At 39.3% G+C, this 25,242-nt stretch overlaps 1 protein-coding gene and 1 pseudogene across 1 annotated transcript in view; one reads left to right on the plus strand and one right to left on the minus strand.

The window, feature by feature from the left end:
- The window catches only part of EDA2R (ectodysplasin A2 receptor), a 205,503-nt gene extending 203,285 nt beyond the window's left edge, over positions 1–2,218 (plus strand). Inside the window, exon 7 of the mRNA XM_073013609.1 lies at positions 2,132–2,218. The gene's annotated coding sequence lies outside the window, so the exon portion shown is untranslated. The remainder of the gene's footprint in view (positions 1–2,131) is intronic.
- A 15,295-nt stretch (positions 2,219–17,513) lies between these two features.
- Positions 17,514–21,769, minus strand: LOC103232935 (G-protein coupled receptor 83-like; annotated as a pseudogene).
- Positions 21,770–25,242: the final 3,473 nt, after the last annotated feature.

The raw sequence follows: 25,242 nt of genomic DNA on the forward strand, positions 1-25,242 counted from the left end.
TTTTGGATGGAGTTTCGCTTTTGTTGCCCAGGCTGGAGTGCAGTGGCCTGATCTCAGCTCACTATAACCTCCGCCTCCTGGGTTCAAGCAGCTATCCTGCCTCAATCTCCCAAGTAGCTGGGACTACAGGCACCTACCACCACACCAGGCTAGTTTTGTATTTTTTAGTAGAGACGCAGTTTCTCCATGTTGGTCAGGCTGGTCTCAAATTCCCAACCTCAGGTGATCTGCCTGCCTTGGTGTCCCAAAGTGCTGAGATTACAGGCATGAGTCACTGCACCTGACCAGGTTTTTATGGACAGAGGATGAAGGGCGTGGTGCTCCAGAATGGTGGTCTTGGAAAATGCAACATTTGGGCATGAAAACAAAAGTGCCTGTTCTCACTTTGGTCCATGAACACAGGCCCTAGGGTGGAACCCTTGCCAGGAAACCCGCCCTTCTCTACCCAGCACTTCCATGTCCCCTACCATATCACTATACCTACCCCTTCCTTGCCCTTTTCCTCTCTTCACTCATTCATCAGAACTCAAGAGTCAACTATTTCCAAGTCCTTCTTATCATTATCTGAGGAGGATAGAATTGGCACCACAGGTCTGCCACCATAGAACCTGGGAACAATTTTTTATCTCAGATTCAAGACTTGATTAGTAAGATTAGGGCCATGCAGGGTATTTGGGTTCCCAGAGTTACAATAACTGCTCCTCTCGTCAGTCAATCCTGGAAATCCAGGAAATGAAGGCCTAGAACTTTCTGGTTTGGCAGAGGTGGAGTTTGCCACTGGGAAATTCAGTGCACAGTTCAACACAAAACTGTTGAGTGTGTGACAATATTGAAGCAGACTGTTTCTCACTTCCAGAAACACTCATGAGGGGATGGGTAAACAAACATAAATAAAAAATTTACCATGCCATACTCTGAAATTACTGGGATGATGGTGTGCATAGGGTATCCTGGGAACACAGAGAAGTTTTCAGTGAGATCAAGGAGGAATACTGAAAGTAATTCCTATTGAGTCCTGAGAGATCGGTAAGTATTTATCCAGGCAAGCAGCTGAGAAAGATGACTGGAAGGAAGAAGTTGCTTCAAACAAAGAAGATATTAACAGTAAAGGCTGTAGGTAGAAGGGAGTGAGGAAGCAACTCCGTTCAAGTCTACAGTATAAGGCAACTATTGGTGGGAAAAAAGCTGGAGAAATAGACAGGAGCCAGTTCGTAGAGGACTTTTAAAAAGATGAATCCTTTTTTGCAGTATATGGAGATCCCATTGAAGGATCAGAAATAAGAAAATAGTGTGATCTATTCTGCACCTAAGAAAAATTTTCATGGATGCCCGTGTTCATAAGCTCATGGCTTATGGAAGACTCAAGACCTGAGTGGAGGCTACGAAGAAGTTTCTTGAAATAGCTGAGTCCCTAGAACATTGGTCAAAGTGTAAAACCTGAAGAGAGTGGAACTGATTCCCCACCATTTCACTTACTCTGGTGTTAGGAAAGATTTAAAGGACTGCAGCCTTGTAAAAAAGACATTGCTGTTATGTTCTGTCTTTGATACTTGTGCTCCATCTCGAATCAATGGTCTCTACCACATTGCCTGAACAGAGGGCATCTTTACATCCTATAAGGAACATTTAGCTTCATAGAACTAGCTCTGTCTACTTCTGCTCAGTCCCCATCTCAGCCTGTGACCCTTTTTTCCTTGAAAATATATGGTTAATTTATCTTTAAGTTCTTATTTTGTTCTGCTTTCTTCTTAGGAAGCTCATTGCTTCATCCACAACCTCTTGCCCCTTCCCTCCACTTCAGCCACCTCCAGCCCTATGCTGACTATTCAATTTCTGCCTAAGGAGCTAAATTTCCTCCCTGAACCAGCAGTTGGATGTGTTCTAATGTTACTAAACAATTATTTAACAGTATTGTAAAGATTAACACATAGAAAAACACAACTGAAGTGTGCCATAAATTTGACAGATATTAACACTGGCTATAATTAATATTTATAAAGAATAATTTAAACAATTTTTCTAGTCTAAGATATTTGATTGCAATAATCATATCTTGTATATCTTAGTATTCCATCATAGTCACAATTCTGTTTTTATTGTTTGTTTTTTGTTTTGTTTTGTTTTGTTTTAGATGGAATCCCACTCTGTCACCCTGGCTGGAGTGCAGTGGCATGATTTCGGCTTGCTGCAAACTCCGACTCCCAAGTTCAGAGATTCTCCTGCCTCAGCCTCCTGAGTAGCTGAAATTACAGGTGCACCACCAAGCCCAACTAATTTTTGTATTTTTAGTAAAGACGGGTTTCACCATGTTGATAAGGCTGGTCTCGAACTCCTGACTTCATGATCAGCCTGCCTTGGCCTCCCAAACTGCTGGGATTACAGGCGTGAGCCATCACACCTGGCCTGTAGTCACATTTCTTCTGGTCCAGTACTATGCTCTGTTTGCCACTGTGTACAAATGCAATAAATGTTTCTGGAATGACTTTCTTTTGCCCTCGATAATTGTTGAGGAGATTTGAGAAGATTATCTGGATGACTCAGTTATCACTAATAAGCTGTTTAAAAATAATCATAGATATGCTCAACAATATATGTGCAAGGTATGTTCATCCTGTTAATATATATAATCATAATATTAAAAATAACTTAAATAAAAATACGAAATTAGTTTCAATTTTTATAATTAATATGGTGAGTCTATTCAAAGAGATATTTTCAAGTATGTTAAGATACAAAGTTAATAGTATGGATAAATTTTATATTATTAAATAAGAAAAACTGATTACAAAATAATTTCTACATACACATTAATAGTGAGAAATCAGCAAATGTTTGTTAAATGACGACACATTCAAATGCATAAAAATATAACACTGCTTTTAAAAATGTTCAGATCGCACCCACTTAAAAATACTAAAGAGATATCCATACACTAAATGTTACAAGTGTTATAATTTTGTGTCATCGGCTTATGGATGATTTTAACTTTATTCTTGTGATTTCTGTTTCTCAAAATTTGTACAACTATAACATATTACTTCTATAATCATATAAAAGAATAACACTTCAAACAAATACTTTTCTTGCCTCTTGATAAACATTTCTGTGTTCAGCAGAAACGTTCGGACTCATTGACCTTAATGCTTAACTCAGCGCTATAAATTTGGGTTTCTCATGGTGATGGCGTTCTGTAACTGACAAACATTATTTTTTTAATTTTTAATTTTTTAATTATTATACTTTAAGTTCTAGGGTACATGTGCATAATGTGCAGGTTTGTTACATATGTATACCTGTGCCATGTTGGTGTGCTGCACTCATCAGCTCGTCAGCACCCATCAGCTAGTCATTTACATCAGGTATAACTCCCAATGCAATCCCTCCCCACTTCCCCCTCCCCATAATAAGCCCTGGTGTGTGATGTTCCCCTTCCTGAGTCCAAGTGATCTCATTGTTCAGTTCCCACCTGTGAGTGAGAACATGCGGTGTTTGGTTTTCTGTTCTTGCGATAGTTTGCTGAGAATGATGGTTTCCAGCTGCATCCATGTCCCTGCAAAGGACACAAACTCATCCTTTTTATGGTTGCATAGTATTCCATGGTGTATAAGTACCACATTTTCTTAATCTAGTCTATCACTGATGGACATTTGGGTTGATTCCAAGTCTTTGCTACTGTGAATAGTGCCGCAATGAACATACGTGTGCATGTGTCTTTATAGCAGCATGATTTATAATCCTTTGGGTATATACCCAGTAATGGGATGGCTGGGTCATATGGTACTTCTACTTACACTCTCCCAAGAATAAACCAGGAAGAAATTGAATCCCTGAATAGACCAATAGCAGACTCTGAAATTGAGGCAATAATTAATAGCCTACCAACCTAAAAAAGTCCAGGACCAGATGGATTCACAGCTGAATTCTACCAGAGGTACAAGGAGGAGCTGGTACCATTCCTTCTGAAACTATTCCAATCAATACAAAAAGAGGGAGTTCTCCCGAACTCATTTTTTGAGGCCAACATCATCCGGATACCAAAGCCTGGCAGAGACACAATAAAAAAAGAGACTTTAGACCAATGTCCCTGATGAACATTGATGCAAAAATCCTCAATAAAATACTGGCAAACCGAACTGGCAAATCCTTCCTCCCAAGGAGTATCCAAGCTACTTGTCTCTTTTGTATTGCCTTAACAAATACTGGAATGTCTTCTTTCCCCTGTATTATTCAATAATAATTCCTATTTAACCCTTGTATTTTAATTGCTTCTGTCTTTGTACACTTCTACTTTCTGTACTTGTATTCTCACATTTGAAAGTCTTGGAGCATACTTTGGTTAGAATTCAAATTGTGTTTCCTAGTATTTTTAAGTTATTTTTTTAAAGTTCATAACAACCATATAATCTTTACGACATTTCCAGGACATGCAAAATAATCTGATAACAATCACTGCTTCTTGATGACTTTTGTTTGAGTTGACACCAAATGAAATATTGAATAAACTGAAGAGTTATGGAAGGGTAAAGAAGAATTATGAATCAGCCTTCACTTCAAAAAATGTTTGTCAGTTCTAGATCCTTGAGGAATCACCATACTGTTTTCCATAATGGTTGAACTAGTTTACAATCCCACCAACAGTGTAAAAGTGTTCCTATTTCTCCACATCCTCTCCAGCACCTGCTGTTTCCTGACTTTTTAATGATTGCTATTCTAACTGGTGTGAGATGGTTATCTCACTGTGGTTTTGATTTGCATTTCTCTGATGGCCAGTGATGATGAGCATTTTTTCATGTGTCTGTTGGCTGTATGAATATCTTCTTTTGAGAAATGTCTTTTCATATCCTTTGCCCACTTTTTGATGGGGTTGTTTTTTTTGTTTTGTTTTGGGGGGGGGGTTGTTTTGTTTTTCCTTGTAAATTTGTTTGAGTTCTTTGTAGGTTCTGGATATTAGCCCTTTGTCAGATGAGTGGATTGCAAAAATTTTCTCCCATTCTGTAGGTTGCCTGTTCACTCTAATGGTAGTTTCTTTTGCTGTGCAGAAGCTCTTTAGTTTAATTAGATCCCATTTGTCAATTTTGGCTTTTCTTGCCATTGGTTTTGGTGTTTTAGACATTAAGTACTTGCCCATGCCTATGTCCTGAATGGTATTACCTAGGTTTTCTTCTAGGGTTTTTATGGTATTAGGTCTAACATTTAAGTCTCTAATCCATCTTGAATTAATTTTCGTATAAGGAGTAAGGAAAGGATCCAGTTTCAGCTTTCTTCTTATGGCTAGCCAATTTTCCCAGCACCATTTATTAAATCCTTTCCCCATTTCTTGTTTTAGTCAGGTTTGTCAAAGATCAGATGGTTGTAGATGTGTGGTATTATTTCGGAGGACTCTGTCCTATTCCACTGGTCTATATCTCTGTTTTGGTACAAGTACCATGCTGTTTTGGTTACTGTAGCCTTGTAGTATAGTGTGAAGTCAGGTAGCATGATGCCTCCAGCTTTGTTCTTTTGACTTAGGATTGTCTTGCCAATGCGGGCTCTTTTTTGATTCCATATGAACGTTAAAGAAGTTTTTTCCAATTCTGTGAAGAAACTCATTGGTAGCTTGATGGAGATGGCATTGAATCTATAAATTATCTTGGGCAGTATGGCTATTTTCACGATATTGATTCTTCCTATCCATGAGCATGGTACGTTCTTCCATTTGTTTGTGTCCTCTTTTATTTCACTGAGCAGTGGTTTGTAGTTCTCCTTGAAGTGGTCATTTACATCTCTAGTAAGTTTGATTCCTAGGCATTTTATTCTCTTTGAAGCAATTATGAATGGAAGTTCACTCATGATTTGACCCTCTGTATGTCTGTTACTGGTGTATAAGAATGCTTGTGATTTTTGCACATTAATTTTGCATCCTGAGACTTTGCTGAAGTTGCTTATCAGCTTAAGGAGATTTTGGGCTGAGATGATGGGGTTTTCTAAATATACAATCATGTCATCTGCAAACAGGGACAATTTGACTTCTTCTTTTCCTAACTGAATAACCTTTATTTCTTTCTCTTGCCTGATTGCCCTAGCCAGAACTTCCAACACTATGTTGAATAGGAGTGGTGAGAGAAGGCATCCCTGTCTTGTGCCAGTTTTCAAAGGGAATGCTTCCAGTTTTTGCCCATTCAGTATAATATTGGCTGTGGGTTTGTCATAAATAGCTTTCATTATTTTGAGATACATTCAATCAATACCTAGTTTACTGAGAGTTTTTATCACGAAGTGCTGCTGAATTTTGTCAAAGGCCTTTTCTGCATCATGTAGTTTTTGTCCTTGGTTCTGTTTATATGCTGGATTACGTTTATCGATTTGCGTATGTTGAACCAGCCTTGCATCCCAGGGATGAAGTCCACTTGATCATGGTGGATAAGCTTTTTGGTGTGCTGCTGGATTCATTTAAGGTAACAGCATCATCCAGAATATGGATGAGAAAATTTCCATTTGAATATATCTGTGTTTACTCTCAGGGGAAAAGGCTGTAATGAAATAAATCTATGAAGTTAAAATTGTAGGTGTGATCAATAGACAGTCTCTAGAGACTCATCCTTGTTTAATAAGATTCCATTTGGCACAAGAACATGGTAAGGATTTGGGGGAACCTTCATGGGGTTCTGAGCTATGAACTTGATCCACATGGTTGTGCTCCAAATCAGCAGCCAGTTTACTCAGCTTTCGGTAACAGAAAGCAGCACAATATCAACACAGCTCAACGAGCATGTTGGGCCAAAGCAAAAATCTTGTAACTGGATAAACTAAGTCAGAAAACTAAGCACTGGGGAAGAAGATTTGTGAAGGTTGCACTCCAATGAATGAGCTGTAATTTGTGTAATAGGAGATTAGAACAGGCAGAAGAGTTGTTGGTATCAGTATGAAGTGCTGTTGCCAAAATGAAAAAGGTATTTTCCTCTTACTATGTATTCTATTTTAATTGCTCATTTAAAGTGATGCTTTGGTACCTGAGATGGTGTATGACTAAGAAATAAATAAGGGTGATACTTTCAAATTATCAGCAACATCTGAAAGTTTCTCTTCTTATATGAATTGGTTAACTATACTGAATATTTCTGTGGAATTCCTATGAAATATGCATCCTCTGAGAAGTAATCTCCTATATATATGCACTGTATCTTCCTTTCATACCCTCCTTTAACTGATATTCCACTTCTCCATTAGATACATTACCTCCACATTAGTTCAGTCCTCTACAGTTATGCTCACTGTCTGGACCTCATACTCACCCAGATATGTTATCATTGATACAATTTTTTTCAATACCATTAAGATCTCCAGTCCCCAAGATCCTTCAACTTTCATTAAATCTATAGGGCCTTCCTACAACATTTCTCCATTTATCTTTGATCCCATGGCTCACTACTTCAACCACTATCTTGACAACACCCTAATATTCTCTCTCTTTCATCCATCCATTGCACTTACCCAGAAAAACCTCAACTTAAATCATTCTTTCTTCTCCAATCCAAAACTCAGGCTGCTGACAACTTCTATAGAAACATTACTTTGCATATTGTGACCACCGCAAATTAATGGTCATCACTCTTACTTGGACTCCAGACATTTTGTAGAGATTCTCTCCTCAGTTCCCAACAATGTCTATTTCAAGCTTCATGTAGAAAATTCAGACGATTAATCAAAATTCCTGCTGCTACCCATTCAAAACTTATCTGTGTCCTCCCCCTTATTTACCTTTTTATCTTCAATTCATTGAAAGAGATGATTATCCTTCTGCCAAAGCACACTTTTATTTCCCCCCAGTAGCACTTACAATGATGGAAACATTTGTGTAAATATTTTCTTATATCTCTGTAACTTATCTGTAAGTTCTATGAAAGCAAAGACAGTGTCTGTTTTCATCACACTATCTCAGGCACTTACCACAATAGTATATGTCTGATTTATATTGCTTTAATTAATATATACTTATTAGAGTTCCTATGTACAATCGTCAGTATCTGCCTTTGGATTACTTAAGTAAAATGGAAATTGTTGGAAGGCTCTGAGAGTAGGATGTGGGCCTCAGAGAATTGACCAAATTTTGGAATTGGCAGATGCCAAGGAAACTCCAGAGAACCAAAAAGCAGACACCATGGCAGTTTTCTTATAGTCCAGTCAAGTTGAATCAGACAGCTACTGTTGCTGCTACTATTCTTATGGTTATGAATGATGACCCACCAATTGATTGCTTCATTCTGTCTGTTATAAAGCCTCAGGACAAAACATCTGGTTGATAGAGCTTGGATTAACATCTTACACCCTGGCTATATGGGGGGCATAAAAAGAAAAACTTCTGGTCCCTGTTGACTCCATAGTGGAAGGCAGGTCCTGGAATAATCCTCCTGTAAAAACCACTGTCATGATTACTTTTATGTCAACTTGATTAGGGAACAGGGTGCCTAGATATTTGATTCAACATTATTCTGATTATCTCTGTGACAGTGTTTCTGAATGAGATTAAGTAAAGAAGAGTGACCTTTCCAATGTGATGGGCCTCATACAATCAGCTGGAGGCCTGAAGAAAACAAAAAGTGGCAGGTGGCATAAGGGAGAATTCACTCTCTGCCTGTCTTTGAACTTGGACACTAATTTGCTCATTTTCTTGGACTGGAACTTATATTATTGGCTTTTTTGGTTTGCAAGCCTTCTGATTTGGACTGGAACTACACAGCCAGCTCTCTGGGGTCTCCACATTGCAGACTATGAGACATAGCCTCCATAATCATATAAGCCAATTCCTTGTAGTAAATGAATATCTCTTTCTTTCTCCTCTTCTCCCTAGAAATGAACACACACACACACACACACACAAATGTTACAAAATTAATATAGATGATAGATAGATAGATAGATAGATAGATAGCCATGCTTTCTATACTTAAAACCTTCACTGCAATTTTTCTGGGATCTGATGACATTTTATATATATATATATATCCTGGTTTAACTAATTTCAAATACCTTATACTTTCCATTGTATATGAAATTTTGCCTTTTCTAGGACAAAATTACAGTTCCAGTGTGAGAACTGTAATATGGAAGAGGAATCAGAGGCTGAGGTGTCCAATTGATTATATAGATCAAATATGACAGACATCAAAGCCTGACCAAAACATAAATCCCCAGGGCTTATTTCAGAACACAACAAAAACAATGTTTATGAAAAGAAAATAATTTTATACCTTTGGACATTGTGTTTGTGTTCACTCGTGTTCTGATAACCTTGGTCTAGATTGGCTCAAAACTTGGCAAAGCCAAACTTTTAGGTAAAAGCTGTCTGTCTTTATTGTCTTACTCTGCCTGCCCCAACCAACCTAGCTTATGAGCGAGAAGTTAATTTTGCTATTCAAGTATCCCATGTATCTGGAAGAAGTCAAACTGGATCCTAGCTTTCCAGAATTTCTAGACCTTGAGATACAGATTGTCAATCTCCACAGAGAAGCTGTCATCTTGTTATTCATAAGAACAACTATGTAAATTTTATAAGTATTGTGTGATATGAAGATGTGGTTATATGTCTGAGCCTATAATGTTATGTGGCCATCTTTTCTGTTCCATGGAAAAGACAGAGGGACTATCAGGACCCTTGGACTATAAGAGGTTACTGCAAATTGAATGCTTTGGTCTTGGCCATTGACTAGGCTAATGCATTTATATATCATTATAGCATCATTAGCCAACAAATGTAATTGTTCCTAAATAGAATTCAGTTTTGGCTTGACTTTTTCAAAAATCAGATAGCAATAAAATATATTTATTTTGTGCTGGGCCTTCTCAACAATTAAGTAGGTGTTTGAGCACATATATACTGTCTATATTTCAATGGCTTTTGGAACAATAAATAATTTTCTGATCTACTCAACAGCATTCATGTCTTTCCCTCTTAATCCCTAGTTACTGAAGTTATTTCAAGAACAAATTACCTAGGTCTGAAAAAAATTAAAAATCCATAAGTGTACCCAATATCGTAACTAATCACATTCTCATCAACGTTACCTTGTGTAATTGAGACATTCTCTATTTACCTGAAAAGGACCTCACATGTTTATTATTTTGCAGATCATTTAAACAGTGTGTAGCTCAACTCATTTATCATAACATGTAAGTAGATTGTACATATTTTTGTTGGTACATTGAGAGTTCCTATAAAAATAATTTGATCTTTAATTAACATGGACAAAGGCAAAGAACAGTGGTAGTATTTGATAGCCATTTAACAGTTGGCTGCTTTTGAACCAAAGTGATGAAAAAAATCTTATTAGCATCTTGTATTAGTACAAAATAGACAAACTCATTGTCTTTGGGACTAGGCAAAAATTTACATAAAAAAGAACATGTAAAATTAAACTATGGTGATAGAAATCAGAATAACAGTCACCTCTAGGGAAATACAGACAGAGGGCATTAAGGAGCTTTCTAAGGTCCTGGAAATCATATATGTTGGTATGAGTAGTGGTTATACAAACATATGCACATGTAAAAATTCATTTTGCTGTACTCTCAACATTTATATATCTTATCATATTTTCTAGTTATGAAAACAGAAGACAGAGACTTGATTCCTCAGGGGTTTCAGGAATAAAATGTTTGTTTCCTTTGTTCACCTTGGAAATTTTTCTAAGTCAGACATCATAGGATTTGCTTTTATGTTGTACCCCACTGCCATCCATTTCCACCTAAATGTCTACATGTTGAACACATAAGAAGTTTTCAGTTTTCAGTGTTGACTTTATTTTATGACAGCCACTATGAATTACAAATACCCACTACTGTAATGTATACTCTCAGCCTTCCCTTCCACCAACCAGACCCATTCCTATGAGAAGAGCTTAGAAGTGCTGTGAACAAACATGTGTGTGTGTGTGTGTGTGTGTGTGTGTGAATACATAAATGTCCTAATCTACTCTCACTTCCCATACCCCCACCTACCCCACAAATTGTCCCCTGCCTGTAGTCCCTCTCCTTCCCAACTCAGAATTCACAATCAAACATTAAATTAGTGTACAGAAAAATAGGGAAAGGGTAGGGAATATTCAAAGAAACAGTCACAAGTAAATAAATAACACATACGTCTCTTCGGAGAACCCTAAACAATGTCCATTCTTCTGTTGTAACGCAGTGAGACTTCTCTCATTCCCCTTTGTTAGGATGTCCCATTGCAATTGACCAATGTCTAAACAGGAAATTTTATTTCCTGAGGCATTTAAACACAGCAGCTGCAGCTTGCATAAAAGAATTTGGTAATCTCACAGCCTTATTCTCTGGGAGTCTTCAGTCCCACACAGCCCAAATTACCACTAGGTTTAAATCAAGTAGCTAGTATGTGATGTGCTTGTACATACGTGCCTAGGATATTTTCCATCATTTCACAGAGCTTGTGAGAAAGGACAGGGAAGCGGTAAAAGCTGAAAAACTTAAAGTTATTAAGTTCAGCTTCATTGCATGGTGAGGAGTCGGGAGAGTGTGTGGAAGGGCACAACTCAGGCAGGTGTTGCATTATAAAATAAATTTCACTAACTACCTTATGAAGTCTAAGGGTCATTTATTTTCTTTATTTCTTTTTTGGTGATTTTATTAATATTTTTGCATTTAAATTTTATTTTATTGAGGAATATTTTTTACACTAGAATTTTCTACTGGAGTTCTGAGTTGAAGGTATAAAGGCATTGACAAACATAGTCTCTTCTATAAAGCTACAAATGAAGTATTCAAGTTGTCTAACTCTTAATGAAGGTTTTCTACCACCTTTAGATCAGTGTTCAGAGTAGGAAACCCTATAGATAAAAGGTTTTATGAGCCAGCTAGATCTGTGTCTCTCTCCTAGATGCCTTTTAGCATCATCCCATAAAAAAATACCCAAATTGAGAGAAACTTTGTTTCCAGCAGGATCTCATCACAAAAGAACAGCAGGATTCACTCCTCATCTGTAAATTCTGATGCTACATTTCAACCAGTCCAATTAACATAAGTTTATTTATGTAAATCTAAATACCAGCACTTCTTTCATAACTGAATCTATTACATCAAGAAGCTCACGCTAAGTTATAATAAAAACTAAACTGTTTCCTCAATGCTCACCTTGGGCATCTAGATAAGGTAATTCTTTCCTTTAACATCAAACATTTTTGGGATGAAAAAGATGACCCTCAGAGCTGTGGAACAGTAGAAGTTGATCCAGTGCTTTGCAGTTTTCAGAGAATATTCCCTTTCACTAGTATATTTGAAAATAAAATCTACAGTCCTATCCAGGCTCCTCGACATTCTTTAATTTTTAAATATGAAAAAAAAAAAAACATTGAGAAGAAACATTTGTTGAAAAATACTAAAAAATCTTATTTTGGAAATCACAAAGTTATCATCATATGCAGGATATTGCTATTACTGTTTCTACTTTTACTATTACAAGATAACAGAGTTTGAACTAGACACAGAAATATCTTAGAACAAGAGTTATCAAATAGACAACTTTACCTCCACTTTCATGTTGTCCAGACTGGGTCCATCTTTTCTTCCTCATATGGCCCAGAGAACAGTAGACTTCACCCCATTGTCTAGAGATGTTGTCAGCCATCAGCAGTGGTGGGGTAGCAAATGGATGGTCTGAATGTGTAAATACGGTTCCAGGTAGGCACGTGCTGATATTATGGCATATACCTCTCCTGACACAAAACTGCCTATTAGATCAGGTTATAGAGAAACAAACATCCAAGTTTAAACATGTTCTCACAGGGTGGGCAAGGTAATTTTAGACCTCTGTTCTCTCTTCTACTCCACGTGTGCTAAGGAGAGACCAAGTCTACATGTCCCACTGTCTTACGAATTCCCAATTGCCTACCAACTTCATGTGTGATCTTTTTAATTAAAAGGACACTTAACCTTTAGTAGTCTAGCATGGGCCAGCAAGGTCCTTGTTCTTTCATCAAGGGCTTCTTGAATCTATGTGTGCAACTTTTTGTGTCCATGTATATGCTTATATTCCTCTGTATATCTTTGTGTAATTGTGTATGGATGTATTTATGTTCATGTGTATTAAAGTTGCTACTCCTTTGAGGTTTTCTTTTTATGTGTATGTAAGCATAAAAATATGCAGGTTTTCTTTAGAACAATAAATATCCAATTGAAATTGTTACATAGATTTGTAAATGAGACATTTGCCATGCTAGGGTGCTAGAAATGTGAGTGATACAACAGGTTTTAATAAAATAGTGTTAGTGACCACAACAAAGTACAAAACAACCACTGAATCTTCCAGAGAAATAACAAAGATATTGAAAAGTTCAGTTTATTAATTGAAACAGATAATTGAGTGAAAGAATAATGAATTAAAGACAAAATTTAGATTTGAAATCGGCATTATGAAAGATCTGGTTTATTTGTTTTAAAATAGTGTACAATCTGTGTGTGCATTTTTCTGTATGTGTGTGCATGTTTGTGTATGCTTATATATGTGGGTGTTTATGTGTGTTCACATGTGATGCATATAGCTGTGTGTATTGGTATATGTGTGTGTTTTTGTATATATGTGTGCATACATGTGTGTGATTATGTCTGATAACATAGAAAGATACCTTAACTGCAGAAGGGAAGGGAATTCTCAGTGAAAGAGGCCTTCAGCTGAGAAAACCTATGAGTGAATCTACATGCCACACACAAGTAACCAACACATACGTTTGACTACCAGCAGCTCAGATATCTATATCATAGGATGAATTCCCCCACTCCAATCTGCCTCATCGAGGTGCAACATTGGATGAACTTCATATTGAACTTACTCTTATCAAGGAATTTCTCTAAATATCCTAGCTTGGACAAACATACAGGTTTTTTATGGCACTGGACAAAGACTAGTATATGTATTTATATGTATTTGTCAACTTCTTCTGCCTTCCATTGCTGTAACTCTTTTTGTTCTATTATATATTTCACAAGTGATGTTCTTCTAAGAAGAAGATGACACTACTAACACACAGTCAGTAGGAATTACACTTTAAGCTTTTTATACAGAGGGAAATGGGTTTTGCAGGGTTATTTACACAACAGTTTTGCTGAGTCTTCCAGGGAGCTGATAATCATATTCAGAAAAAGGCCACCTAGGGTGAGTGGTGTGGTCTGTGTAAATGAACACATGTGGGGTTTTGAAATCGCATGACCATAGTTATTTAGCACCATTCTCAAATCCACAGAGCTTAATGGTCATACATGGGTTAGACTCTAGGACCTAGAGTTCATTAGCACCATGTTCCAACCAAATGAGCTTCCATGCCAGAAACTACAATGGTAGCACCCTCAGACATGGCTGGGTTTGGAGTTCAGATTAGTTGCTGCCAAAAAAAATCTAAACAAAACCCCACATGACACTGAGATTACTCAGAGCCCCAAATCTTCAAACATCTCATACATCACCAAAGCTGATAGGCAAAGTTCTGTGTGTGTGAAGTTCACAGCTGAGGCAGCAGCCAACATTGAAGCTGGATCATTTGTCAAGCATTCACCATTCCATATCCCCAGCCTTACTGAGGGTGAAAAAAAAAAAAAAAAGTCTAATCTTTTGTAGAGAGTAAGGGTGGGAGTAGGAAGGGCTTTTTCATAGGAATGAGAGAACATTAGGTAAAAATACAATAGCACAATCATCATTTAAATTACAATGAGAGCCCTTTTCACCCAAGTTTCTCCTAAATCTAAGCAGGAGAAAGAAAATATCAGAGCAAAGTGTAATTCCTCAAAGAAGTACCAGGTACCCAGGGGTAATTCCACTCTGCCCTCTTCTTATGCAGAGGCAGAGCCCTATACAGTCAGCTCATTGTCCTGGGATGTATACATCTTGCCAAAAGGAGAAGAGAAAAGATATGTCTCTGTCCTTCATTATGTTAATGAGAAGGATTTACATAAGGAGGGGAAAATATACCAGTAAAACTCACCACTCAAAAAGACTTCTAATCTCAAAGACAGCTGAAGACAAAAGCAAATAATAGGTAGATGTGAAGATTATAGAGGTGAGAACAGCAGATATGATCATCTATTCAGCTCAGGACTTCTCCATGTATCTAGTATTGTACTTGCATGACAAAAGTATTATATAGAGAGATATATAGATATAATATATTAAAAAGTTTGGATGTTGAGGATAGAAAGGGAGATGAAATAAAGGATTAATTCATGGAATTGAAAATGGAAAGAAACAAAGCAAAAACTACAAGTAGCTCTTTGTCCCCAATTTCTTTTTTTATCCAACAAAAAGAATTAAATATTGCAACAAGTGTGGAAATTTACCAGAGATATTTGGGATTCTGACTCCAAAACACCTACCTTACCCTATAACCAAGTAGAATCAGACTGGCCAAAAGCTAAATTTCCTTTAACCTGCTTCAAGCTCCTGGAAACTAGCTCACTCCATTCCAGAGGAAACCTAAAATGTCATTGAATTATATCCTTGTTAAAAAGAGAATGATTAAGTTGAGGAAAAGGAAGAGAAGATAGTGGAAGAGAAAGAAATGTAAACTGAGGCACACATACATGCACCCTAACAACATGATGATAACCCACTCTAAAAATTGCTAAAACCAATAGGTGGTGTGATGACTACAAAAATTACAGCAAAGGCAGCAGCAAAAGTTGAGAGCCAGTCAGGTGGACATGGGACTTCCAAGAACCTCCAGGGTTGTCCTGTAGTGATAGGAGTCTGTCGTTGTTATTTCTATTACATTTTCAGAAGTGATTTTGTGTCTTTAGGGAAGCAATTAGGGAGAAGGAAGCAGAAAGGGAAATAATCAGTATCTAAAATGCTATAGAATAAGAAGAGGTTGAAAAAAAAAAATGAGTAGCCAGAGAAAAGATATGTCTGACTTGGGTACAATTCCTTCAAATTAAGCTGGGTCATATTCTTGGAAGATGCTGCACAGTGATACTTCCCAACAGACACAGCAGCTATGGACTGAGTCCGGATGGTTTCCTCTCTGCTTCTGGAGTGAGCCAGCTCATTCCCCAGGAGGGCATAACGGGCAGTCAACTTCTGACAGTTAGAGTTGAATGAGAAAGAGAGATGCAGAAGAGAAAAATGTAAGCAGTGCTACCACTCACTTTGACCATCACATATTTTACACGGAGGCCTATGGAATAGTGCAAAGACTTGTTTATATTCAGAGGTTTCAGCTTCCTGGATCCCTAGGCTTCCAGTAAGTGTAAAAGAAACCTGAATTCTGAAGACAAGAGAGAAATATGGAAGGGAATTGACAGTTAATAGCTAAAACGCAATAAGAAAGCAATATTTTGAACCATACATCAGAGTTCAAAGAGATAAAGGATGAAAAATAGATAATGGAGAGGAATGAAGAAAGAATTGGAGAAGGACTGGTGCTAAAGAAGAAAGGGCTCAGGAGGATTGAGGAAAAGTGAGAAGGGGAGGAGGGAGAAGGAGGGAAGAGGAAGGAAGAGGTGAGGAGAGAAGGGAAGAGGAGAATTAGAGAGAGGGGAGAGAATTGGAGAGTGGTGAGAGAAGTGAAAAGGAGTGGGGGAAAGAAGATGGGTAGGAGTAGGAGGGAATGGGGAGAATAGGGGAGGAGGAGAACACAGGAGATGGGCAAATGGAAGATAGGAAGAAGCATGAGGTGGAATTTGAATGAAGAAGAGATGAGAAGGAAAAGGATGAAGAGGAGTAGAAGGGTGGAACAGAGGGGAGGAGGAAAAGGTGGAAGGGAAACAAGAGAAAGTGGGAGGAGAGAAAGAAGACAGGCAAGATCAAAATAAAAATGGGAATTCCCAGAGTAATGAGGAAGGAAATAAAGAAGAGGAGGGGAAGAAGATAAGAGGGGGATGAAATCCTACTCTTATCCTGGCATTATCTTGATACACAACGAGCAATACTCTTCAAAGTGCCTTAATAACATTATCTCCAGATGAAAGGCAGTCGCAGGAGGAGGAGATATTACCTCTCTCCCACAGAGTTGAAATTCTCATAGACTAAAGAGATGGGAACAATAAAACAGCAGTGAGCACATTATGTCTCCTCTCTTTCCAGAAAAAGAAAGGCAAAACTAGACAGCACAAATGTACACAAGAGAAAGTATGATGCTAAGTGTAGAGTGAGGAAACATGGAGAATATTTTGGATTTTGTAGTGCCAACTTCGGCAATTCAACTTTCATTGCATTCAAAGGGGAGCTATCAGCAAATTATTGTATATCAATTAGGGAAAACAACCATGGTGCAATTCCTCTGCAAGTGTAAGATTTTTCATTCTCACTCTGCCACAAGGGGATAGTTATTACTAACTAGCTACACTTATAAGAAGCATTGAGTTTCCAGATAACCCAATACAATTTCAGAAACTATACTTTTCCCTCCTGGCATTTCCCTGGGAATATGATAGACAAATTAGATCTTAATCATCTAAATGAAATATAAATCAGAATTTCTAGGGTCTCTTACACTTCCTGAGACAATGTTTGTGATATCAGATGTCAAGTGTCATGGTCAACTGGCACATAAGGATGGAGAGGGGAATGGTGACTAGAATCAGAGAGAGAGTTCAGGAGACCTCTCCCCGCACAGGTAAGAATAAAGCTTTCCTTTGAGTGATAGAGAAAGATCTCTGATGAGTCTGAAAATCTAATACCTTCACCTTACTGCTGGGGGAGAGAATAAAGGAAGAAAACCACACAGGAAAAAAATAAATAAATAAAAAAGAGAGGGAAATGAAAGACTGAGTGACACAAATATGGGGGCTCACATGTCCCCAACTTTTCAAATACCCCTTCTGTTCACCTACCCTCCACACCATGAGAAATGAGTGAATCCTATTTATTTTTGTCCCACTCTATCTCAGGGATTTTGAGGATGGAGAATCTATTGCGGTCTGGGCATCTTAAAGTCTAGGTACTTGTGAATAGAGAAAGAAGATTCCCACCCCTCAGAATAGAGGGTGACGGGTAGCTCATCAATATCTTTGAATTGTGGGAATTCGAGCACTCTGGGTTTGGAATCTACCCAGTCAAGGTGGTGAGTGGGTGAGACAGAGCTGGGTCAGCAGTGCTCCCCTCTCAGGCAGCTGATTTATTTAGCAGCATCTTCTGAATTTCCATGATAACCTTCTGAACTTCAATCCAGAAGTTATTGCTGAGACAGAAGTGGATGTAGGGGTTATAGAAGGAGCCGCTAATTGCCAGCCAGTGGAGGAAGAAGTAGAGGCCATTGTGGCTTGAGATGAATTCTCTGCATAGCAGCACCAGGTAGAGGTTAAGAGGGAGCCAGCTGATTGTGTAGACAAGCACCATTGTCATCAGCATCTTCAGGGTCTTCTTCTCCCCATGCTGCCAGATATAGGTGTGGATGCTGATGCCATCAACAACATTATGGATCCATAGCTTTTTGGCCACATGACCATAAACAACCACTAGTACCATTAATGGCAAGATGAACAAGAGCAAAAAAAAAATTGTCAGGTCAAGGTATTTCCATGAAGATTTTGAAGTATATGGGAAACTGGGTAGGCAGACAGTTTCTTCAGTTATGTTTCTAGGTTATAAGACAGACAGAAAGAGAAACATCACCTTTGTCTTTTCCCTAAGGCCTACAGCCAGCTATTTTATGGAAGTTTGGCCTAAGGGAGATACATATTTACTGTCTGTGTCGGCATTCAGCTTAAAATCTAGAGTTAAAAAGCTGGGAGCCTTTGGGTTCACCTAATCCAGATCTCTCATGTGATACATAAGGAAATTATGACCCCCAAATTTGAAGACTTATTTCTGATTACCAAATGCTATGAGAGTTATTGGAAACTGTTATGATAAATCCCAAGTAAAAGAAATTAATTTTGTACCTACGTTTGGAAATGCACTATTCCAGCCCCTACTCCATAAGTTATTCCATGGGACTTCCAAGGTCACAGGTTGCTAGAATCCAACACTGGTTATACTGGGTTATTCTTACCCAATCTCCACCTGGTGAAACTTCTGGCAAATTGAATGTGGCAAAGGAGCACAGTTACTCACAATCCAGATGATAATGATGCTAACATTGTCTTGCATTGGAGTAATCCAAGATTTCAGGGGATATAGCATCATCCGGAAGAAAAAGGACCCCAGCCCCATTCAACAATTCAAATTAGGGTTACTTGTTAGCCATTCATCAACTGGCATTATGGTACAAATCAGCAAATACTGGGTAGGTAGGTGAGAAGTATGTTTATGTACTAATTCAGGTGGCACTTTGCTTCATGAAAGACCAACATTAGTTAATGATGAGTGAAATCTCTCAATGGGAACAACATACACTAGGCCTGTCAGATGGCAGGGGATGGAAGGAGGAAGAGGATCAAGAAGAATGGCTAATGGATGCTGGGCTTAATACCAGGGTGAGGGGATGATCTGTGCAGTAAACCACCATGGCACATGTTTACCTATGTGACAAACCTGCACATCCTGAACATGTACCCCTGAACTTAAAATAGAAGTTGGAAATTAAAAATAAATTAATTAATAATTAATTTCAGTACAAAAAATAAATAAATGCAAGTGGACTGACCTTAAATCTTTTGACTCTGAGCAAGGAGTTCTGTGGAAAAGAGGAATGGATGTTCAAATGTGTGACTCATTTTCCCTTTATCGTATATAAGTGGGTAAGAATTCCACACAGCCATTCATTCTTTCTTCCACTTGGCTTTCTTCATACCCCTTTTCCTTCTAGCTTCGTCCCCTATCCTTCTGATACCTCCATGCTCCCCTCCTCCCTCCCTCCTTCCATGCCCCCTCCTATCTCCCCATTACCTATCACCTAGATACCTCCATGGACCCTCCCATCTGGCTTCAGTTACAACCTCTTTAATCTACCTTTATGTCCCTCCCACCTCACTCGTTTTCTGGCTCCCTCCCTTTCAAGTGATTAACTATGTAATTCTTTCCAGTTTCTCACTCCTACCCTATTTCCTTCCTTTGAAATCACTTTCAGCCCTCCTGTCAGCTCTTTCCTCTGTAATTCTGTTAGTTCTTTCCCACTTCAGTTCCTCAGCTGTCACTCACACACTTCACCTTCACCGCCCAGACTCAGCTTACCACCAGTCCTGAAGCCACACACACCTCTGACTCAACCCTTCCCTCTTTCTTCCATTAGCCAGTCCTGGAATGCAGCAAATAAGAAATGTTTTCCAAATGAGAAGAAGAGCACTTTTTTATCATTTGCTCATTGTCACATCTCTGCTCCCATAGCACCATATCAAATATGGTAGCATTCTTATTATTTGAGGCCAGGTGTGATGGCTCATACCTGTAATCCCAACGTTTTTGGAAGCACAAGCAGGAGAATTGCTTGAGCCCAGGAGTTCGACACTAGTCTGGGCAACATAGCAAGACCTCCATCTCTATGAAAAACAAAAGAAAAAAAAAAATTGATTTGGTGAAGGTCTGTATTTCACTATCTTGCAATCCCTCAAACTAAACATATACATTTATATATCTTAAACAATTCAAAGAACTCTCTAGGTTATTTTTGATCTTCTCTGTATCTAGGAGAAGAACTTGTCCCTTTACAAGACCCGAAGGCCCATGAGAAACACATACCTGATGTTTGTCTAGGGAAATAGAAGCCATGGTAATCACAGTTACATAGGAACAAGAGTATTGGACAAAATGACTGAAGTGACATGTCATTTTCCCAAACACCAAGGAATTACACAGATAATGCACCTATGGGAGAAAGGGCAATGTGAGGCACAGGAAATCACCTCTGAGTCCTCTTACAAGCCCCAAACACAAATAAAACCCTCTTTGTTATAATAATGGCAAACCACTGGCATTATTGTCTCAGGAAGTGGAAACAAACAAACAAAAATAAAACATTTCCACACTGCAGCTCTCATGCCCTCCCCATCTTCTCACATGCAAACATTCCGGCTTGAAGAAAGGGACATCAAATCACAAAAGCTATTAGCCATCTTGGAGTCCAAGCAATGCATTTGAAAGGTGAGGAAACTGAGGCTGGGTCTTTGTGACATAGCTCTGAAACACATGTTACCCAAAGCTCACCTGCAACAGGTCCCTGCTGCAGGCAACCTAAGTCTCTCTCAACAGCTGCCAAGGTAGGAGATTAACTCAGCAAGCAACCACAGTCTTGTCTGCTGTAGTTTGTTTTCCCCAATTTGCAAACCCTTTGTGCTGTCTCTCAGCCATTCCCCTCTCTATGCAAACACTTTCCAAATCAGCCCAACCCATTCAGGGACTCCCTCCAGCCAAAGAAATTTCTCCTTTGCAAATGCAAAGTTGTACCTTTGCTCTCACCCTGCACCCAAGGTCGCCCTCCTCAATTAATATACAGCTTTTCTTAGCTCCCCCTTCACCATGGTAAGCCTACTTACCATGAGCTAAGAAAACATGAGCTAAGAAAAGCCAGCATCATGTTGGTCACAGAGATATTGCAAATGAAGAGGCCAGTGGTGGTGTGCACCCTTTTGTACTTCATAATCACATGGTTTAAGACACAGTTGCCTAAAATGGCAACAACCACCACGGTGTACCCTATTATTAACCACAATCGCACCTGTTTGTACTGAGACACCATCCCTGAAGCTATGCGACCCGATGTGTTGGCCAGGTCGCCAGTGTTCCGTGTGTGGTCAGGCAGCTTGTCAATCATGGATAGCAGGCTATCCTAGCCAGCGCTGCCAACTGCACCTGGGAGGTGGTGGAGGTGATTAGACCATTAAAGTCGCTGGGCACACTCAGAGCTTCATGACTCATGGTGCCAGGATTCAGGAAAGTGCCATGGGGCGATTCTCTGGTTGGGGTGTCCAGCTTGACTCCTTTGGAGAACAGTGAGGTCCTTAATCTAATGGGTCAAGGAGCACCTGGGGAGGGGCAAAGGAGGAGTGGAGCATCCGTGAAGCTCTGGGCTAACAGAAAGGGAGTATTCTAAGGTGTATGAGTTAGGGAGAGGGAAGAAGCGCTGATAACCAGCAAGAAGAACTGGACTGGCTTGGAGTGGGCAAGTGCGCAATGCTGAGCTGGGCAATAGAGCGCTGGGTAGGAGAATGTGGCTGGCTCCAAATGCTCTTCAGCCTGGAGAGCTCAGGCAGCATCCATTCCGAACCTGGGGACAGTGTCAAGCATTACCCTAGCACCACTCCTCCTCTGTGCAGCCCAAGATCGTTCAATTTCCATTGCCTTCAATCAGTCTATGAGTCTGTCCATCCAAGGCCTGCAGGTGCTCTGGGCAGGGCAGAGTCAGACACTGCTACTAGCATTGGGAGCCAGTGCCAGTGCACGTGCCTTCTGCAGCTCTCCTCTACAGAAAATCGAGGGGCCATGCTGGAGCCCTACACCCTAGAACAGATATTGAATGGGGGCTGGGAATCACTGATCTTCTTTGATCCCTCTGCAGCAGTTTCCACAGAAAGACTGCTAAGATACATCAACTGGAAATCCAAGGAGCGCGTTCTCTGTATCTGACCCTAAACTGGTTTCCTAAGGGCCCAAAACAGCTTAAGGTTTGTTTGGGGAATGACAGATGTGTTGACAAGTAGCTGAAGACAAGACTTCAGAACTCTGTCTGGAGAAGTACAGAGGACTGGTAGAAAGGGGTTAATGTAGGAGGATCAGACAGGTAGAGGCAGGTCAAAGTGTGAAGATGTAGTCTTGGCCTATTAACTGTGGTCCTTGCTCTCTTTGGTCTCTCTGAATGCGAGTTCCTCTCTCTCTCTCTCTGTCTCTCTCTCTCTGTCTCTCTCTTCATCTCTCCCTCTGTGTTCATTCTTGCCTCGAGAATCAGACATTTAATTTCAGAAAAGATGACTTCAATAATTGTTAGATGGATTCAACCTTTTCTCCAGGGCTTGACTTCCTAGTCAACCCCATCACACAGGGGCTGTGGAAGACGTCAGCAGCTGCATCTATCTTCTCCTAGAGGATCCGGGAGAGGAGACACTCGATGTCAATAATGTCAGTAACTACTTATTAAGGCATAAGCAGAAATTTGTTATCACCATTATTATTGTCATCATCATTATCCAGGCATGAGAAGTCACTAAGCAGCCATAAAAGAGGCAAGCAAACTTCAGCCATACACACTTGTGTGTGTGTGTGCGTGTGTGTGTGTGTGTGTACATGCAGGAACCCTGGTTACAACTTCTTGCTTAAGGGTTAAGGAATGATTAAAGAAAAAATCTGAGTGTCTTGGAGCCTTTTTGGAGTGACCCAACTTGTGGGAAGATGGTGGCTGATAGGTTACCACTAAATGGCTAGTCAGACAATTTAATTGAATCCTGGTATTCTGAGTGGGAGTTAAACCTTCTGAATTTAGGTAGAACTAGGTTTGGAGAAATCATATGGCTAACAGATAAGTTTTTTGAAAGAAAAAAAAAGAAAAAGGGACGAAAGAATAAGAAAAACAAGCTGTGCCTTTAGTCCACAGAGCAGAGACCATTAAAAACATTTGAAGGAGTTAATAAATGTTGGTTCTACATGGCAAAAGAAACTACCATCAGAGTGAACAGGAAACCTACAGAATGGGAGAAAATGTTTGCAATCTACCCATCTGACAAAGGGCTAATATCCAGAACCTACAAAGAGCTCAAACAAATTTACAAGAAAATGACAAACAACCCCATCGAAAAGTGGGCAAAGGATATGAACAGACACTTCTCAAAAGAAGACATTTATGCAGCCAACAGACACATGAAGATATGCTCACCATCACTGGTCATCAGAGAAATGCAAATCAAAACCACAATGAGATACCATCTCATACCAGTTAGAATGGCAATCATTAAAAAGTCAGGAAACAACAGGTAATGGAGAGGATGTGGAGAAATAGGAACACTTTTACATTGTTGGTGGGAGTGTAAAATAGTTCAACCATTGTGGAAGACAGTCTGGAAATTCCTCAAGAATCTAGAACTAGAATTGCCATTTGACCCAGCCATCCCATTACTGGGTATATACCCAAAGGATTATAAATCATGCTACTATAAAGACACATGCACACATATGCTTATTGTGGCACTATTCACAATAGCAAAGACTTGGTACCAACCCAAATGTCCATCAATGATAGACTGGATAAAGAAAATGTGGCACATATACACCATGGAATACTATGCAGCCATAAAAAAGGATGAGTTCCTGTCCTTTGCACGGACATGGATGAAGCTAGAAGCCATCATTCTCAGCAAACTATCACAAGGACAGAAAACCAAACACCGCATGTTTTTACTCATAGGTGGGAACTGAACAATGAGATCACTTGGACACGGGGTGGGGAACATCACACACCTGGGCCTGTCACAGGGTGGGAGGCGGGGGAGGGATGAGTTGTAATGTAATGTAAATGATGAGTTGATGGGTGCAGACAACCAACGTGGCACATGTATACCTATGTATCAAACCTGCACGTTGTGCACATGTACCCTAGAACTTAAAGAATAACAGAAAAAAAAAGAAAGGAAGGAAGGAAGGAAGGAAGGAAGGAAGGAAGGAAGGAAGGAAGGAAGGAAGGAAGGAAGGAAGGAAGGAAGGAAGAAAGAAAGAAAGAAAGAAAGAAAGAAAGAAAGAAAGAAAGAAAGAAAGAAAAAGAGAGAAAGAGAGAAAGAGAGAAAGAAAGAAAGAAAGAAAGAAAGAAAGAAAGAAAGAAAGAAAGAAAGAAAGAAAGAAAGAAAGAAAGAAAGAAAGAAAGAAAGAAAAGAGAGAGAGAAAGCCAGGCCAGCAAACTTTGAAATGCAAATGCCAGTAGTTAGAAACTGAGTCCATCCAACATGGCAATTCCTTCCCTTTTCTCCTTGTCATCATGTGTGCCAGGCATCATGGCCACTTCCAGATGACTCCATATGTGCAAGACATCATAACAACCTGTATTTGCATATTAAAAAGCTAGGATGGCAGGGCCAGTTTCTTCATGTGCTATGTGAATGACACACTTGGTCAAACTAATCCCCTGAGCCGTATGCAAATCAGACACTGCCTTCTCCAGTCTCCCAATATAACCTACTACTTTCCTGCCACACAGAGGGCTTTTTCTCTCTGTTCAGAGCCCCCCTCCCTCTGTATCTGTATGGGGGAGCTTTTTCCTTCTTTCTTGCTTATTAAACTCTCTGATCCTTAAAACCAGTCCACGTATGTTTGTGTCATTTAATTGGCATGAGACAAAGGACTTTGATGCTTCTCTATTCATTAGAGCAATAACATTTTGGTGTGTTGGCTGGGAAACCAAGGTACAACAT

Source organism: Chlorocebus sabaeus, chromosome X, assembly GCF_047675955.1.
Source record: "Chlorocebus sabaeus isolate Y175 chromosome X, mChlSab1.0.hap1, whole genome shotgun sequence".
In the NCBI taxonomy this organism is placed as follows: Eukaryota; Metazoa; Chordata; class Mammalia; order Primates; family Cercopithecidae; genus Chlorocebus; species Chlorocebus sabaeus.